General features: G+C 37.8%; 1 protein-coding gene across 9 annotated transcripts in view; it reads right to left on the bottom strand.

Moving 5' to 3' along the window:
• Window positions 1-19,127, bottom strand: part of arhgap12a (Rho GTPase activating protein 12a) — an 84,816-nt gene extending 65,689 nt beyond the window's left edge. For 6 of the 9 annotated variants that reach the window (XM_047162682.2, XM_017495225.3, XM_047162685.2 and 3 more), the window contains exon 1: window positions 18,874-19,127. The gene's annotated coding sequence lies outside the window, so the exon portion shown is untranslated. The remainder of the gene's footprint in view (window positions 1-18,873) is intronic. The other 3 variants (XM_017495223.3, XM_047162686.2, XM_047162684.2) reach the window with 2 other exon arrangements.
• Between the last annotated feature and the right edge of the window lie 290 nt (window positions 19,128-19,417).

Genomic DNA, 19,417 nt, shown 5'->3' with positions numbered 1-19,417 from the left:
ATTAAACGTCATCAAGCAGAACTGGAAAAAACTTTGCAGATAAACTCAGGGCTCTACAGTGCGACCATTCCACTCGCATTTGCGACTGAAAAGTACTTTGTGTGACTGTGAATAAATATTTATTCGCACTGGTGCGAGTGACCTGTTCGGAGTTGTAGAATACAATTGGAATAAAAACTGCAGGAAGTCCAAAATGCATCTACACCAAGTTACTTTCACACTGCTTTTCATCTCCTCAGTCAACCGAACAAGTGTGGAAATACTGCAGAGAAGCCATTATGATGAAGAGAGTAACTCTACATCATCGGTTTCTCTCAACTCAATAAAAATATGTTATCACTAAAATCAATTAATAATCGTGATAAATAATCGAGATCACGATATTGATCAAAATAATCAAGATTATCATTTTGGTCATAATTGTGCAGCCCTAGAACCAGGTGTTCAAGATTGAGTGCCAATGATTAGAACCTGCTTAAGGAGTGTAGATGGAACCTGTCTTATTCATACCCCTTTTATATCTAGTGTCTGGTGTTCTATTTGTTATTGAGGTGTGATGTCATCATGCCAAGATGTGAAGAGATCCATAAGGTCTCCAGAAAAATGGTTGCCTAAGAGTCTGGCAAGGGATTTAAAAAGATCTCCAAATTATTTGGGATACATCATTCCACTGTAAGGAAAATCATTTTTGATTTTTGCTAATTTGGCCAGGACTGGCCACTCCAGCAAATTCACCCCAAGAGCAGACTCTCTGATGCAAAAAGAAGTCTCCAAGAAGCCCAAAATTTCATCACAGGATCTGCTAGTAAGTAAGTCATGCAACTGTTGGTGTCAAAGTGCATGCTTCTACAATCAGAAAGAGACTGTGACACAAATTTGACCTGCATGGGAGGTGTGCCGGGAAAAAGCTAATGTTGTCTAAAAAGAACATTAAAGCAAGACTACAGTTTGCCAATGAGCATATAGGCAAAGATCAGGCCTTTTGGAATAATGTGCTCTGGACAGACGAATCAAAGGTAGAGTTGTTTGGCCACAGTAACAGCAGACATGTTTGGGGCTGACCAAAGACAGCTTTTCAGGAGAAGCATCTCAACTGTGAAGCACGGTGGTGGAAAGGTTATGGTTTGGGGTTTCTTCCCTGCCTCAGGAACTGGACAGCTTGCATTCATTGAATCGACTATGAATTCTGCATCATATCAAAGAGTTCTTGAAGATAAGGTAAGGCCATCTGTCCAAAAGTTGAAGCTGAACCAAAAGTGGACCTTTCAACAGGATAATGATCCTAAGCACACAAGCAAATACACCAAGAAGAAGAAATGGAGGATTATGAAATGGTCTAGTCAAAGCCGGATTTGAATCACATTGTTTGGGGGGGGTATATTAAATAGGCAGTACATGCAAGAAACCCTCAAACATCTTGCAACTGAGAGAATATTGCATGCAAGAGTGATAAAAAATTTCAACAAGCCAGTCAGAGACTGGTGGACAACTATGCAAAAGCCTACAAGAAGTTATTTCTGCTTAAGGGGGCAATACTAGCTTCTGAAGCCAAGGGTATACTTAACCTTCACATCAAACATCAGAATGGGGAAATAATGTGGCATGACATACGTTGGTACCAGATGGGTGAGCAACTGATGAGAGGTCAGAGGAAAATGATGAGGTTGGTTCAAGCTGCCAGGAAGGTTACAGTAATGCATAATCACTCTTTACAGATGAGCATAAATGCATCTCAGCATGCACAGAACATCAAACCTTGAGGTGGATGAGCTACAACAGAAGACCATCTCATTGGTTTCCACTCCTGTCAGCCAAGAACAGGAATCTAAGGCTATCATGGACACAGGCTCTCTCAAACTGGCCGGTTGAACATTAGGGGAAAGAAAATCACAATCATCACAATCGTCACAATCACAAGTCTTCAATTGTACAGTTTCGGTGAGTACAGAACCTTTTGTACCACCATGTTTACCACAATGTTTAGGCAAGCAAAAGTACAGAAACAGATAAATCTTGAAGTAAATTAAAGTAAATAACACTTAATATTTAGTTGCCTATCCCTTGATGCATTAACTGCATCAAGCCTGCCACTCAATGCCATCACCAAATTGTTGGTTTCCTCTTCTGTGATGCTTTTCCAGGCTTTTACCGCAGCCTCTTACAGTTGTTTGTTTGTTGAAGGGTTTCTTCCTTCAGTCTCCTCTTCAGGTGGTGAAATGCATGCTCACTTGGGTTAAAGTCTGGTGATTGACTTGGCCACTCACTTTTCATCCCTGATAAGGGGATGAATATGACCATGAAACTGTTATTTAGTTAGAAACCTGGATGAGGTAGAAAAACTCAATACATGGCGGTTAACCTTCTGATGTTCAGACGGCCCACCATGTAAAAATAGATTTTTTTTGCCATGTTTTGAGCAAAACATTGCCATTTACACAGCTTCTATGTGTACATAGGTACTCAAATACTGTTGGAAAGCTAAGAATCTTGTGATTCGATTGATGTAAACATTTTAAAAAGATACAATCAGAACAGCAGTGGTCTGTCAGACCACCAACACACAAACAAAAACCATTACAAAATGGAGGCAACTCACACTTGAAGCCTCATAGTAAATGGCGCACTTATATAGCGCTTTTATCCAAAGCGCTTTACACTGTGGCTCATTCACCCATTCACATACACACACACACACACACACACACACCAATGGTAGTAGAGCTGCCATGCAAGGTGCTAACGATGGCAAGTTAGCCCGATGGCTAACTTGCCATCGGGAGCAACTTGGGGTTCAGTGTCTTGCCCAAGGACACTTCGGCATGTGGAGTCATGTGGGCCGAGAATCAAACTGCCAACCCTATGATTAGTGGACAACAGGCTCAACTACCTGAGCCACAGCTGCCCCAGTAGTAGTAGTACACTGGTCCATAACATCCCAACATTGGACCTTTGCCAGTGTAACAAACAATCCAATTATGTAAAAATATTTAGTCCAAAACATATTTTACAGCAGTAAATCCCCACGGACGTTTGCAGTGTCATTTCAAATTAGTGGAAGATTTCTCGGAAGATCACGTTTTCTCTCTCAGTTCGTGAGTGAATATTGTGAGTGGAGAGGAGACGGGTTGAACCGGGAGATAACGCATGATGATAGACATTCATGTAAATGGCCTCCATGGATGATCTGGAGGCTTTCTTGGAGCTCTTCAAGCATGCAGCATCTGTGCTCCTCAGAGGTCGGACCACCGCATTTTCCGATTATTAAGGACAGGTCATATGGAGTGATGCAGGACACTCAACCTAAAGAAGAACTTCTGTTGCATGCAGCTTATCATAATTCCACGGCTGGGCATTTGATAAAACACTAAGCCATCTAATGGCTCTTTCTTTTGGCCGGGTATTCGCAGTAATGTTCGTAGGTGGTGTGCGGCATATCTTAAACGTCAGCTGGTGAATCCACCGGCAACCCCAAAAGAGCCATTGCACTTATAACCCTTAAATCAAGGCCACCTTCAAAGTAATTAGCATGGAGCATGTCTGGCCATTAGAAATGTTCACACAAGGTTATTGCTTTGTGCTAGTCCTGGTGGATTATGCGAAAGAAATCCTGACTGAGCAGGACGCTATGTTCATATCACAGACACTTCGCAATCTTTACAAATTATTTGGGACTAAATTGATTCACACCAACATTTACCATCCACAGATGGATGGGCTGATCAAACAGCTTATAAATATGATTCGTAAGTTGGGATAAGTGGCACGAACATTCAAATTATTATGACATCTTAGACATCATTAGGGAAAACTGGAAGGAGGCACCTTCTAATATCAGAAACAAAATTCAGTATGTTCTGGACCGAAGGGCAAAACTTGCGCCAGGCCCAAGAACGACAATCCTGACTGAATGACAGGGGTATTCAGAATTTGCACTGGGTGATAAAGTACTCATTTTACTACCCACAAACTACTTGCAAAGAGGCAAGGACCCTTTGAGGTCACACAATGAGTCAAAGAAATCGACTGTGAGGTCAGGTGAATGGATAGAGGTGATGCACTTCATATAGAACACCACAATCTCCTAAAACTGGATAGAGGCAGTTCCTGTGGCTCTGGCAATAGTGGTTCCCAAGAGGGAGGAACTCGGACTGGAGGGCAGTAAATTGTGCAGTTTGTATCTTTTTCGAATACAGTTGATCCTGTTCTGTATCGTTTTGCTAGCTTGGTATCTGTTATTCCTTAACGTGTATCTACTACTATTGCCAAGACTTGAATTGAGTGTTCTATTGTACGAACTGCAGAAGTTAAAAAATACAGAATGTGCATGTACACAAAGGACTGATAAGGCCATCTGTGCAGCAAGGTGCTCGTTAGAGAAGACGCACCAATGTTCAAGGACATGTGTGTAATCACATAGCAGAGATAAGCTATAGAGTGTTTTTGTTTTAAGTTTCTTAAAAAAAAAAAAAAAAAAAAAGGAGTGTATCAGGATGGAGTCTGGTAGATGCACTGCGGACATCTTGGATCTATTGCTTCGTAATAAAGTTTATTTTCTGGCATCAAAACCTCAAGACTCTGAAGAGTTTTTATTTTTGCTGAACAAGATTCCATCAGATAAAAACTGCCATTGTCGGCAAGATTGGAAAGGAGCCAAGAAGTAGAAGCGACAGCAGACTGACGCAGAATCGTGCTGTACAAACAGTAGCCACTGAAAAAAGGTAAGCAATTTTGCTTTAAGATAATTAGTTTGTGTGGTTTGCTGTAGGTCAGCCTGAGGCAGTAAAAACACTCTTAAAAGGCTTCTCCAAATTAAGAAGAGGGTGTTTTTATCTGAGAAAAGAAATAATTGCATGCAATGATCTGTTGTTGCTGTTAAGTGGGCCTTGATGGACAGCAGTAAAATATACAGAAAAAGAGAAAGTGTGCAAAGTCCTATGGATACCACTCTTATGTTAAGGAAGTGGATCAATATGGTCTAAACAGATAGGCCACCTGAAAAGTTGACACTCAAGCTTAGAATAAAAAAAATAAATGTTTGTGTATTTTGGTAAACAGTGAACCTACACTCTGCTGTATTAGTGGAAAGAGGGTGTAACTAGACAGAGGCGAGAAGTTGGCACTGTGCCAGAGGAGTGAGTGTGTGTGCAAGCGTGTGTCTGCAAGAGCTTGGCACCACCCTAAGAAGTGTGTGTGTGTGTGAGTCTGTGCTTCTAAGTGTTAAAAATAAGTCTATGCTCTTTGCTTCTTTAAGGATTTTCTCTGCTTTAATCTTTACTTTTATTTTCCTTTCCTTGGTGTTGTCCCTAGTTTGGGGGCTGTAGGGTGGTTGTTTCTTTCATAGGTGAGTTCCTGTCAGCATGACCTACCTGACCCCAAATCACTCACAACGCCTGCTGTGAGGTACTCTGTATCTCCTATCGCCGGCTCAGTGTATTGAAGCACCATGTCAATCTGGTAATTGGACGCTCCAATTCGCTGGGTCAGCATGGACTTGATGGGCACTGGTTGCTTTATTATAACATACATACATGCATGCATGCATATACACACATTAGAGATGCACACACATTACGATGATAAATTTCTCAGCCGAGACTGATAACCGATACCGATAGTTCTGCCTTTTATGCCTTCTTTTATATTAACAATAATTAATTCCACAATTCTGAAGGAAATGCAAATAAAAACTTTATTTTATCCATTTCAACAAGTTGATTCACAGTAACTGGTCTCATAAACAGAACACACATTGCTCAAATTAACATTAACACATTATAAATTCTGAAGATTAAAGTAAGATTTCTTAACTTATTGAATATTATTAATTCATATTAACATTGACTGAATTCTAAAAAAAACTCCTGTTAGGCCAGAGCTCTATGGTAACAATTTCTTTGTGTTCCTAATAACAAAAATTTAGGAGCACAGTCAACAATTTAGGAGTACAGTTCAAGTTTAGTTTTTTTTTTGTTGTTGTTTTTTTAAATTTTAGAGATGGTAACGTTAATATGCCACAATATAAACACACGAGTAGGCATGAGAAAACTTGAGCTTGCCAATTATGACAGACTTTAGGAACATAGTGTGAGCCATGACACATTAATTTACCTTCTGATAAACTAAATTTAATCTTTTCAGTTAATTTTACAGGCTGTATGTAAAAAAACAACTGTTAATCTGTTCCACCTTGTAAACAAATACAATAAACCTCAAATGTTCAGACTTTGAAGTCTGCTTCTCTTAAATATATTTAAATCTACACTATTAGACATTTTCCACTGTCATGGTTCTGGGCTGGAGCCAGGATTCGAACTGCTCTGTGTATATTGTGTATATATCTGAATAATCTCATATAGGATGTGATTGGGTGAGTTCATTTACCCATCAGATGCAAAACGCTTTAGTTTAATGGTGTTCATTAGGGATGCACTGATCAGGATTTTTACGACCGAAAGCAATCCAGACACCAATCTTTTTTTTTAAAGATTTAATCAGGAGGTCTGTCATAAACAGTTAAATATAAGCTCTCTGCTCATGGTCACTGTTAAGCGAGTTAAAATAATAGCAATGAGAAATACTATTGGTTAATTGATAAATAAACAAGCATAAAATATTTATTTTTAAATATATTAAACAATTAAGAGTCCTAATTAAAAGTAGACTAACACAAAAATGATCCATATTAGGAAAAAGGCTAATAGCCTAAGAAAACAGTGAACTAAGCTTAATGTCAAATTGATAATAAATGCAGCCCATATTAATTAAACATTATCTCATTTCTCATTTTATTAATATTTTATGAAATTATTATAGTATATATATTTTTATATTAAATGATTTATTTATAACTAAGCACATTTTCTGTCTTTACATTTTAATAGTTTTATTTTTGTTTGTTTATCAGTTGTTCCTTTTAGATCGGTTCCCCCAGTAGTGTTGCCATGTCTGTTGTTAATAGTGTGTTTTTTGGGGGATAAATCAAAACATGGAAACTGGAGTTGACTTTTCTAGTAATATCTGGCAACCCTGTGTTTAAATGAAGTGAATGCGCTGAGAGTTGGTGAAGAAGGAGAGCAGCAGCATACTGTATGTTTATAGCCTGAACAGTTGCTACTCTTGATTATGATTGGTGAGGAATTATTTAATAAAGCAGTCTGAATTAAACCCACCTTGTAGCGTTAGCATTATTATTAATTTACTCCGCCCGATGCCACTGTGTCTACACGAGCAGGTCACAGTCACAGGTTCAGGACATTTTGTGGGATCAATAAAAGATGGTGGTTTGTGAGATCGGGGAGTTGAGAGATGCAGATGATGTACAGTGTTACTCATCATAATGGCTTCTCTGCAGTATTTACACACTTGTTCGGTTGACTGAGGACATGAAAAGCAGTGTGAAAGTAACTGTTGATCAGTGTAGATGCATTTTGGACTTCCTGTAGTTTTTATTCCGATTGTATTATACCGAACAGGTCACTTGCACCGGTGCGAATAAATATTTATTCATGGTCGCACAAAGTACTTTTCAGTCACAAACGCGAGTTTGCAAGTTGGAGGAAGTAGGGGGTTTAAACTTCAAAACACATAAGGAGTTTTATGACCATGTGTCTCCCACTGTGAAGCAGTATAGAAAGAATGAACAGAAGCTCAAAACTCAAGAAAGGGAATTGCAGAGAAAGTTGGCACAACTGCAGCTCAAAGAACTGACAAACAAAGGCAAAAAAAAGACTCAAGCTCCAGTGAAAGACAAACAGTAAACAGAACAATCAGCAAAAATATAATTTCCATCCGTCCATTTCCGATACCACTTATCCTTCAGGGTTGCGGGGTGCCAATCCATCACAGGGCACACTCACACACCCATTCATACACTAAGGACACTTTGGACATGCCAGTCAGCCTACCATTTTCATGCATGTCTTTGGACTGGGGAGGAAACCCCCGCAGCATGGAGAGAACATGCAAACTCCACACACAGGGCAGCCGCGGGAATCAAACCCCCAACCCTGGCAGTGTGAGGCAAACGTTCTAACCACTAATCTACCATGTGCCCAAAATATAATTTAGTATTATATATTATTATTTGCACTGATTAATTTAATTTTGTTTCCTGTCTTTGTTTATGATTTTTGTGTCAAGAGAGAGCGTACGGTACTATGAAAAGTATTTCATGATTTATTCTGTTTTTGTGCATCTCTCATACTAAATAGTTTTAGATCTTCAAATGAAATACTACATAAAACACAGGCAACCTGAGTAAACTCAAAATACAGTTCTTATGATTTTTTATTGAATCAAAAAAAGCTATGAAACACCTATCACCTATGTGAAAAACCAACTGCCCCCTTAAACTTAAAATTTCAGTGTGCCAACTTTAGCAGCAATAGTTGCAACCAAATGCTTCCGATAACTGGAGATAAGTCTTTCACAGGCCTGTGGTGGAATTTTGGCCCAGTCTTCTTACAGAACTAGAGGGTTTTAGAGCATGAACTGCCTGTTTAAGGTCCTGCCACAGCACTTCAATTGGTTCAAGTCAGGACTTGCAAGAGAGGCCCCAGAGCGTTTGAAATAGCTTTCCCAGACTGATGCATAACCTTATTTCTCATCATTTCTGGAATTTCTTTAATTATTGGCATAGTGTGTTAATGGATAAGACTTTGTAACCAACGTCATGCTGTTGAAAATGTTCTATTTAAGTGTTGATTTGATTGAACAGGGTTTGCAGAAATCAGGCCTGGGTGTGTCTAGTCCAGCTGAACCCCATTATGAACGCAGTTTCATAGATTTTGGGAATTAGTAACTACAGGGGCAAATACCTTTTCACACAGGCCCAGTTGGTACTGGATAACATTTTTGTTTCATTAAATAATTAAAAAACTGTATTTTTTGTTTACTCAGGTTGATTTTGTTTTATCTTAGATTTTGTTTTAATTTCTGAAACAATTTAATATGACCCATATACAAAAGCAGAAGAAAATCACCGCACTTTTTCACAGCACTGTAAGCTGGGCGGGTGGAGGTAGGTATCTGGGCTTTTGCATGGGCCATGGGCAGGTGCTTCACTAAATTGATAAAACAGCAGCAATTGTGGCCTGCCTTTTTAATTTATTTACAAATTAAATCATTTGCAAAAACCTGTGAGTGGTAGACAAGTTCAAGTGTCACATTGATGGATAAAATAAACAAGAGAGTCTCAAATTAAATGTCACACCATCAAGAAAGTGTAAAAAATAAAATCTTGAAATGTTTTGATTAAATTTTATCGAACTTAGGGAAGCTCAGAGCTTTGGCATTTTTAAAGCTCAACTCAAGACATACTTTTTTAAACTTGCATTTAACTGTTGATGTCTACTTTTATTATTATTGTTGTTGTTATTCTTATTAACTTTTATTTTTTTAAAAATTCTGTGTACTGCTTATTTTGTGTTCAGCGCTTTGAGAAACTGTTTTTAAAGACGCTTTATAAAATAAAGTTTATTATTATCATTATTATTATTATTATTAAAATAAAGCAACATATAGCCAATAATTGTTGTGGAGTGAGGGGGTCGTTGTGGATTGTTCGAAATATGCTAGGGGTCCAGAGCTCACAAAAGGTTTAGAACCTTATGTGACTGGTCTAGTGTATGAATTTTAGAAAGGTAGTATCATCTCAAATGGAACACATTAGTTTTTTATTAAGCCGTTTCCTAGTCAGTGGCCCATGACGTCATACGCATGTAATGTGATGCCACTAGTTTTAGCAGACACCCAGAGTCACCGACAATGACTTTCTTCTGTTTACTGTTCATGTCAACATTACCTTTTATTCCCAACATGACCTCAGTCACCATTAGATGGAGTTGTAATCTTCAAGTGACTGAGGAAGAAAGTGTGTGACCTCCAAGTCCTTTAAGGCAGGGTATCATTTTATATTAAACACCCTGAAGATCAAACTTTATAAAGCAGAGTTTGTGTAGCACCGAAGCACGACAGTAATGCACGAGCACAAACTTATGTTTGTATCCAAGCAAGTTGCTTAAAAGGTTTAGTTTACATTTACATTACATTTATTCACTTAGCAGACGCTTTTATCCAAAGCGACTTACAAATGAGAAAGATACAAACAAAGTTTAATTTAAGTTTGTCATAATATGTTGTATTTGCTCGCTTGCAGTTAACATTTATTATAACGGAAGTGATCTGTTAATAACGAGGCTGGGTTGCTCCTCACACGCAGTGGGAGCGCAAGTAAGATCTGTAATGACTAATTAAAACACTATGATCAAAAGTAAAACAATATGCCTAAAAGCAGTGAGTAACAGAAATCATAAGGTGCAGTGAAAGGGAGTCTTTATTATTAATTTATAAATGTAGTTTAATTCCGTGCTTTTTGTGCATCCATAAAAACTAATGAATAAATACTTTTTTTTTTTTTTTTAAATATGTATGTATGTATATACATACATACATACATACACACGCACATATATATATATATATATATATATATATATATATATATATATATATATATATATATATATATATATATTCTGGTGTGTGTGAGTGTATTGTGGTCTTTTCAGGCTTATCTAATTGGACAAATAGTTGTGTAAAGTTTTAGTCTTAAGTTTATATTTGTAGCACTCAGTTTGTGGATTTAAATTTTTTTTTTCCTCTTTGTAATTTATTTATTCATTTACATGTGATTCATTTTCATGTGATACATTTTCATGTGATTCATTTACTGATTCGCTTCTCTTTAAATCCCATTTTAGACTATGATATTACAAAGGTCTTTCCAGATTATTCCTTGCCACACTGTATGAGATAACCCAAATAAAATTGGCTGAATTCTATAATATAATTTGTTCACCATGTTAGGTTTAGATCCTCTAAAAACAGATTCGCAATTGAATAACATTACTCTGTTCCAGTTCACATCTTTCAAAGCACAATCCTCTCACAATCCCTCAAACACACACACACCCAAAGTCTCCATAAAACAAATGAGACAGCAGTGTTTCCCACAATAACCAAAAGTTGTCCACAATGTGAAAACAACTCAGAGAGTAAGCTGAACTAACCAAAAAAAATTACCAAGACAAAAAGTTCCAGTAAAAGAAAAGGCCCCTACTGATTTCAAGTCTGATAAACAGTCTGCGCACAATAACAAATATAATGTCCTTAATTTTTAAAGACTTGTAACAAATAATAACAGTGTAGGATGTAAAGCCGAGGAAAAAACACTAATAACATTAAATAAACAGAAACTCTAACCCAGTCAAAGCCTCAAAACAGAGAACCACATTAATACAGAAGTAGATTTAGGATTTAATTTTAAATAAATGAAAAAAATGGTACCGAGAGTTTGCCCCCACCTTCCGATTAGTCAATAAATCGAAAAAATAATCGGCCAACTAATGGATTTTGAAAATGTACATTTACATTTATTCATTTAGCAGATGCTTTTATCCAAAACGACTTATAGATATGAAAATACAAGCAAAGCGATATATCAAGCAGAGAACAATGCAAGTAGTTCCATACAAGATCCATTAATTGAGTTCTAGAAGAAGCAAAGTGCGCAGAGTAGAGGTGTAAGTGCCAGAGTGAGTTTGTTGGGGTTTTTTTTTAGGGGGTTGATTAGGTGTTCACGGAAGAGGTGGGTCTTTAGCTGTTTCTTGAAGATGGTGACAGATTCTGTGGTCTGGATTGAGGTTGGAAGTTCATTCCACCACTGAGGAACAGTTAGTTTGAAGGTTCTTGAAAGGGAATTAATCAAAATAATCGAAAGGGAATTAATCGAAATAATTGTTAGTTGCAGCCCTGATCACATCTATGACTCGATCGGTAGTCTCTAAATTTGGCCGAGCTGACGAATCAATCGCAATTTGATGATGTAAAACATGTGAGCACGTAAAACACATAATGATGTTAAACTTTAGTGCTGCAGTCATGTGTGGAATTATTACAAGGTCTCATGAAACAATGAAAAATTCGCCATTTGCTGGATGGCTCCCCAGCCTGAGTCGAGCATATGTGGTCAAGGCGGGGTATGTGGTGAAGGAGGCAGCTTGAACCGGCAGGTAACACATGATCATTTTCACCAGTGTCTCATTATTGCCAGTTTACTTGTGTGTCTCTGTGCTTTCAGTGACTACCATAATAAGAAAGACAAATTTGCATATAAACTCAGGGCTCTACAGTGCAACCGTTTCACTCGCATTTACAACTGTGACTAAATATTTATTCGCACCAGTGCGAGTGACCTGTTCATTGTTGTATAATACAATCAGAATAAAAACTACAGGAAGTCCAAAATGCATCTACACCAAGCAACAGTTACTTTCACACTGCTCTTCATCTCCTCAGTCAACCAAACAAGTATGTAAATACTGCAGAGAAGCCATTATAATGACGAGTAACACTGAACATCATCTGCTTCTCTCAACTCTCCGATCTCACAGCCGCCATCTTTTATTGATCATGCACTATGTTCCTAAATTACGTCATAATTGACAAGCTCAAGTTTTCTCATGCCTACTTGTGTGTTATATTGTGGCACATTAACGCTACCATCTCTAAAAAATAAATAAATAAATACTAAACTTCAACTGTACTCCTAAATTTTTGTAATCTCCTAAAAGAAATTGTCTTGCATCTCTCCTCCTGTAAACACTGTTATTGCCTTTTCTGCATATGCCTGAATTGTTTTCATTTAGTTGCATATTGTTATATTTGATGCATATTTTCATTTGAGTGATGGCATTTTTACTTATCCTATAATTTGGGTACAATTTTATTTATATTTTGCTTCTATGAGATGATGCACTTTAATGATCAGTCTAATTTGATGCAAAAATTTGCACATTGGCAGGAATGTAGCACAACATGGAGGTGAAAGCAGCGGTCAGTTTATTTAAATGTGAAAGTACAATAAAAATATGTTGTCCCTAAAAACAGTGAATAATCGTGATAAATAATCGAGATCTCAATATTGATCAAAATAATCGGGATTATCATTTTGGCCATAATTGTGCAGCCCTAATAAAATGTTCCCCTGCCTTAGAGGACTTTCTTCCTCAGTCACGTGACGATTTCGCCTTCATCTGATAGAGACTGAGGTCATGTTGGGAATAAAAGGTAACACTGACAGAAAGTAAACTGAAGAAAGTCATTGTCCATGAATCTGGGTGTCTGCTAATGCTAACGTGCATATGACGTCATGCGTTGTCACCTAGAAGCGGTTTATCGTTCCGGTTAGTAAAAAAAAAAAAAACGCTAGTGATATATTTCAGATGATAATACCTTTCTAAAATCCACACACTAGACGGTAGAGTACACAGTGTATAGTGTAATTGTATGGTACTTCATTTGGGACACAACTTCTGTATTTACTCTCCAAAGTGTGATTTCGGAAGTAACGTAATGAGTAAATCTCCCCCGTGTCGCCCACAGACCAAACTAATCGATAATGAGATTTGTTGACAATGATTGTCATAATCGATTATTATCGATTAGTTGTTGCAGCTCTAACACACACACGGCGCGTGTACATGGTGGAGCAAAAGACGTAAGTCTATGACGGACTCTCTTCTGTTAATTTGTACTTTTTTGTTGAGTTTTTGAAAGTAGGATGAAAAGTGCGAACTAAAACACAGAACAAGAGTCTCCCTCCACGCCCTCACACAACAGGGTTCTACAGTGCCTCAGTTATCAAGCTAGATAAGAACGGATTTATTCATAAATAGTTCTTAGGAGCATTTGTACAAGCTATTCGTATCCTATTCATGATCCTTTTAGAACATAGAGTGGGGGAAATAAGTATTAAATCCATCAACATTTTTTTTCCATAAATATATTTCTAATGAGGCTATTCAAATGAAATTTTCAGCAGACATCAGTGTTAATGCAAAAAATCTGGAAATATAAAGAATTCACAACATTAAAGTCTGTAAATTCTGTTTTATTTCAGGTTCTTGTTTTGTGGATACCTTATGACATTTTTGAAGATATCAAAAAGAACTCCAACAAAGCACCTCCTAGTCAGCAGAAATGTATTGTTCCCATTTACTTCCCCTTATTCTTACTGTTGTCTGTTGAATGAATGTGCGTATATTTAGATTAGAGCCTTTTATTGTACTATATACAATTACAATATAGTGAACCAAGTACTCTGTCTGCAGTAGACATCAGGAAAAAACTGTCCAGGGCTAACCCACTGGCTGGGGTGCTCAGGAAATGTGCTGATCAACCTGCATATGTCCTAACAGACAACTTCAATATCTCCCTGAGCCAAATAGTTGTCCCTATGTGCTTCAAGACAACTACAATCATCCCTGAGCCCAAAAAAAAAAATCATCTGTGACCTGCCTCAATGACCGTCATGATGAAGTGCTTTGAGCAGTTAACCACAAAACACAAAGAGCAGTCTTTCCACAACCCTGGACCCATTCCAGTACATTTACCACCCTAACTATTCAATAGAGGACAGTATATCTGTTTCTATCCACCTGTCTTTGACTCACTCACCTGGACAAAGAGGACAATTATGTAAGGATGCTGTTCACAGGCTTCAGCATTCAACACAATCATCCACACAGCAACTAACAAAAGCTGAGCCTGCTGGGTTTGACCACCTCCCTCTGCAAGTTGTTCCTAAACTTTCTGACTGGGAAACCCCAGTCCATCAGGATCCAGCACCACCACACTGAACAACAGCTGTGTTTAGTCCACTGCTGTTTACACTGCTGACCCACAACTGGGCTGCTATACACAGCTCCAATCACATCAAGTTTGCTGACGATACTACAGCAACCATGACAAGTCAGCATACAGGGAGGAGGTTGAGCAGCTTGTAGAATGGTGTAGAGACAACAATCTGTCTCTTAATGTTGATAAGAGATGATCGTTCAGAAGGACCCGAATGGACCTCTCGCCACTGCACATAAATGGAACAAGTGTAGAGAAAGAAAAAACTCCAAGTTTCTTGGTGTGCACAGAAGTTCTCTCCTAGGCTCTACCTGCCTAGCCAAGAAGGCAAGAACAATTGTTTCTGTTGTCCGGTGAAGGTAATGTGCTTGTGCTGTGTATTTACTGTACTGTTTGTGCTCTTCTCACACTGCTATGTATCGGCACTTTATGTAGCCCTGTGTACTGTGCCACTGTACCATTGCGGTGTTGCACCAGTCCTGGAGAAATTCCATTCCATTCCAATGTATAAAGGTTATACGGAACTTATTTTCTCTGCATTTCTCAACTTTTTATGAATCTACAGTCGGCCATGATATGGCATCTCTAGAGCAGAGATGGTCAAGGGCCCAGGGCCAAAAAGTGGCAGCTAGGCAGAGCTGGGGCTTGAACATTCTGATCAACAGAATGCACTCATCCACTGAACCAGTAGTGGCACATAAAAACATGAGTATGATCATGACTGAATATCTGAATGGTGCTAAGTCATTCCACAAAAGGAGTGCCTACAACATGTATAAGACATCTCCTAATAAGTGTTTGCCAAGTGCAAATAAACATTCGTACATTGAGCCTATCTAAATTCTTCATACACAAAATCACAAAGATCAGCCTACTCTTTTTAAATTGAGTTGGTTCTTTTAGGATATACAAAATAAATAGCACGCACACCTTGATGCCCATTTTCTCACTCACAATCAAATATAGACAGACACTCATTTCTCATATTTTTTCATGTCACAGTACATTCCTTCTGATGCTATGCTGTTACAAATGCATTACACAATCAGCACTGTGTCAGGTCTGTGATTATTCAAAGTGTCACACACAAGTAATTGCAAAAAACACTGTTTAATACCACCTAAACCTTTAAAACAATTTCTTGTTGTTAACAATAATAATAATAATAATAATAATAATAATAATAATAATAACTGTTATTTTACTTAGTGAATTTAATTTATTTTTGAAAATATATACTGACTGCAACACACTCCAAAAAAATTGGGACAGTCGACTGTTTACCGCTGTGTAACATCACCCTTTCTTTTTATAACACTTAAGCATTTGGGCATTGAAGACACCAGTTGGTTAAGTTTAGCAAGCAGAAATTGTCCATTCATCCATTATGCATTTCTTCAGCTGCACAACTGTACAGGGCCTTCATTGCCTTATTTTGTGCTTCATAATGTGTCGGACATTCTCAATCAGAGACAGGTCAGGACTGCAGGCAGGCCATGCTAACCCCTGCGCACTCTACTTACTAGTGATGTCACAATACCAAAAATCTAGTAGTCTGTACCAATACCACAAAGAGTACACGATACTCAATACCAAAGTCGATACCACAGTGTGGTATAAACATAAATTTAAAAAAATTTTTATTAAAAACTCTCCTGGAGGACATCCTCCTCTGGCTAATACTGGCAAAAAGAAAAGGGGGGATATTTTAGTTATCAAATACTGTTTGACAATGACTAATAAAGTGGTCATTTTATTAAGTTGTTAACTTGTAGAGGCTACAAGTGCTAAGGTACACTCCTAAGCACGCGCACACACACACACACCTTGTACTCTGAATGCAAGCATTAGTTTAAATTCACAGTTATGGTGGCAGGCCATATTAAAACCATTAACAGTTCAATAATTTAGTGACATTAGGCTACATTTTGCTGACAGGACACAGGCTGAATGGCGATGCATGGTGGCCCATTAGGAAGTAGTTTATAACATTGCAATACATTAGCGTTGTTAACAAATAACTGGCTATAGCAAACATTACATGGAGCATAACGTTAGCTGGTTTCACGGCCACAAAGCAGCTGCCTCAAACAAACATAATATAAGGCCCGTCTTTCAGGTGCTTCGCCAAATTCGAGGTGTTTCCTCGCTTTGTTTGAAATGAACGATAGCATCGGCTGCACACCGGCTTCACAGCATCAATTATATGTTTGTTGTCATCCACCTCAAACGCGAAGTATTTCCATATTTGACTCTTACCATCTTATTGTAAATTCTAGACACTATTGTGCATGAAACTGCCAGGAGATTTGCAGTTTTTGAAATACGGAAACCAGCTCGTCTGACATCACCAACCATGGCAAAAACTAATGCTGCCTACAAGTCCTACAGGAAATGTGATCATTATTAGGTGAACGCACATGGATGCCATTACAATGTCATAATTAATATTCGGGAACTCATATTTTCCTATGAGCCCCAACTTTCCAAGTTGGGGGGCATGTCAATAACAAAAAGTGTTGGAAGTTCCCAATATGAAGCAGACAATAAGATTTAAGTAATAATTATGCATGTTAATGGTTCAGTTATTTATTTTGTTTCAAAATTTACTTCCTGTTGTTGATTATACCCATTATAAGAACAAATAAATAAATAAATAAAAATTAAAACCAAACAAAGTTCTCATGATATCTGATTTTTCCAAAATGACTTGAACACACACCACTTTGTAATTACCACCTCAAAATTTATACACACAAACTTGGACAGTAAGAGATCGCATTTTTCTGTAGCCACAGGATTGGGTGGTTGGATAATGGCATGAATGAGCAGGTTTACAGCAGGTGAGAGTGGACAGTGAGTGTATAATGCTCACACATGGACTTGTATACAAATTTAGTAGTTCACTGACAATGACAATGTTTACATGGACAGCAGTAATCTAATTATTGACTTTATCCTGAGTAAGACAATATTGTGATTAAGGTGTTTACACGAGTCGTGTTCAGAATACTCCTGTCATGTTCCCGTTTTACATGTCATAGATCGATTAATGGCACACATCATTACGTCCCCGCGTTGTTGTCCATGTAAGCGTACTGTCTGATTACTATTAACAAGAAATTGTTTTAAACGTTTAGGTGTCAGGAAAGGGTTTTATTCTGATATGACTACTGTGTGTATGTTTTAGCTATATCACTTGTAAAAATAACTGACCTTACACAAGGTGCTCTTATTAAAGTGGCCAGTGAGTGTATTTGCTATATAAATGAATGCGGTGATAACTAGCAGTTCATACTCACAGAAAGATTATTATTCTATACAATGGGAAAATTGTTTTACTGTTGACAAATGCTGTTGCCGGAAATAGAAAAAAACTAATTTTAAAATGAGACCTTACCTAAGCAGTTGACGCACCTTATGGAAACTGTTCGACGTGTAAAATGCATCGAACGTAACATTATTTTGAAAACGTTACTGACACGGAGTTAAAGATTGGGTGAACGACTTGTAAAAAGCTGTCTAGAGTTAAAGCGAACAAGTAAAATACCTGTTTGCAATACCTCTAGCCAACTTCATAACTATACCTGCCAGTAGTCGCTAGAATAAACGTACTTCAACATGTTTTTCTGTAGATAAAAATTCGAGTTGCTTCATTACAAAACACGTCCTTTGAATTTTCTAACTCTACTCGAGAACATATTTCGTCCTGGTTAAATTGGTTAGCCACCTTGGTAGCAATCGCAGTTGCATGCCTGAGTTAACATGCCTCGTTTTTTCGCTAACTGTTTATTTGCGTATTTTCTGAATTTTCATTCGTAGAGGAAGCACCAACAAACAGCAATATTTGATGGGTTTGACTTAAAAACGTCTAATAAACGAGGACCATTACCAGGTAAAATAAATAAATAAATAAATAAAAATCGCTAGCGAGTCAATGAGATAGTTGTAACAGGTCCTAAACTCGGACATGAAGGAACAGGTTCTCTCTCATTCCTCTGTGAGGGAAACGGGAGTTACATTAGCACTAGCAGGAAGTTTCAATAGAGTGTACAGTTTCGTTATCATACTTAGATTGCCTGCTTAAGTTACGTAAATTTAGCTAACATATTTAAGTTAAACTCTTTTTGGTGAAATTTAACATTCCATCCAGTACTAACCTTCAGGGACACATACCTGAAACTTTTATACGGAAAATTCTTCGTGTCCGGCGAGGACGTCCAGTGATGTGTGTTCGTCCTTGTGTGTGTGGGTGGTTTTTTTTTTTAATTATTATTATTATTTTAAAGGTTTACAGTTAGGCTTACAGTTAATCCTATTTACAATTTCTTCGTTTCAATAGAACAGACCTCGGTACGGGGCGACACTCGACACTCCACACTTCTCCGCAGACACTCCACTGTTTTCTCCTGCGCGCGCACCCGCGAGTTCCATAAAACGCTGAAGTTCATCGTCACAGCGACACGGTGTCGAAATCTGGTTTGGATTACGTGCACCATCGCGTGGACAGACAGACAGACACAAGCAGCAATGTTATGTGGAATTGAATGGACTCTGTCTCTTTCTGTCTTTGTGTTCACACGCAGCAGTAAAAATTATTGTAGGAGTTTCATATGGCATATATGTAGATGTCTGAGTATTTTGTGTGCAATTCATACAGATTTCAGAATCCATCAAGTCTATTTAATTTTTGCCCTCTGTGGTGTATTCTGTGGATGCC

The sequence above is a fragment of the Ictalurus punctatus genome, chromosome 20 (assembly GCF_001660625.3).
Source record: "Ictalurus punctatus breed USDA103 chromosome 20, Coco_2.0, whole genome shotgun sequence".
NCBI lineage: Eukaryota > Metazoa > Chordata > Actinopteri > Siluriformes > Ictaluridae > Ictalurus > Ictalurus punctatus.
This window is presented reverse-complemented; position numbering and strand designations above follow the sequence as displayed.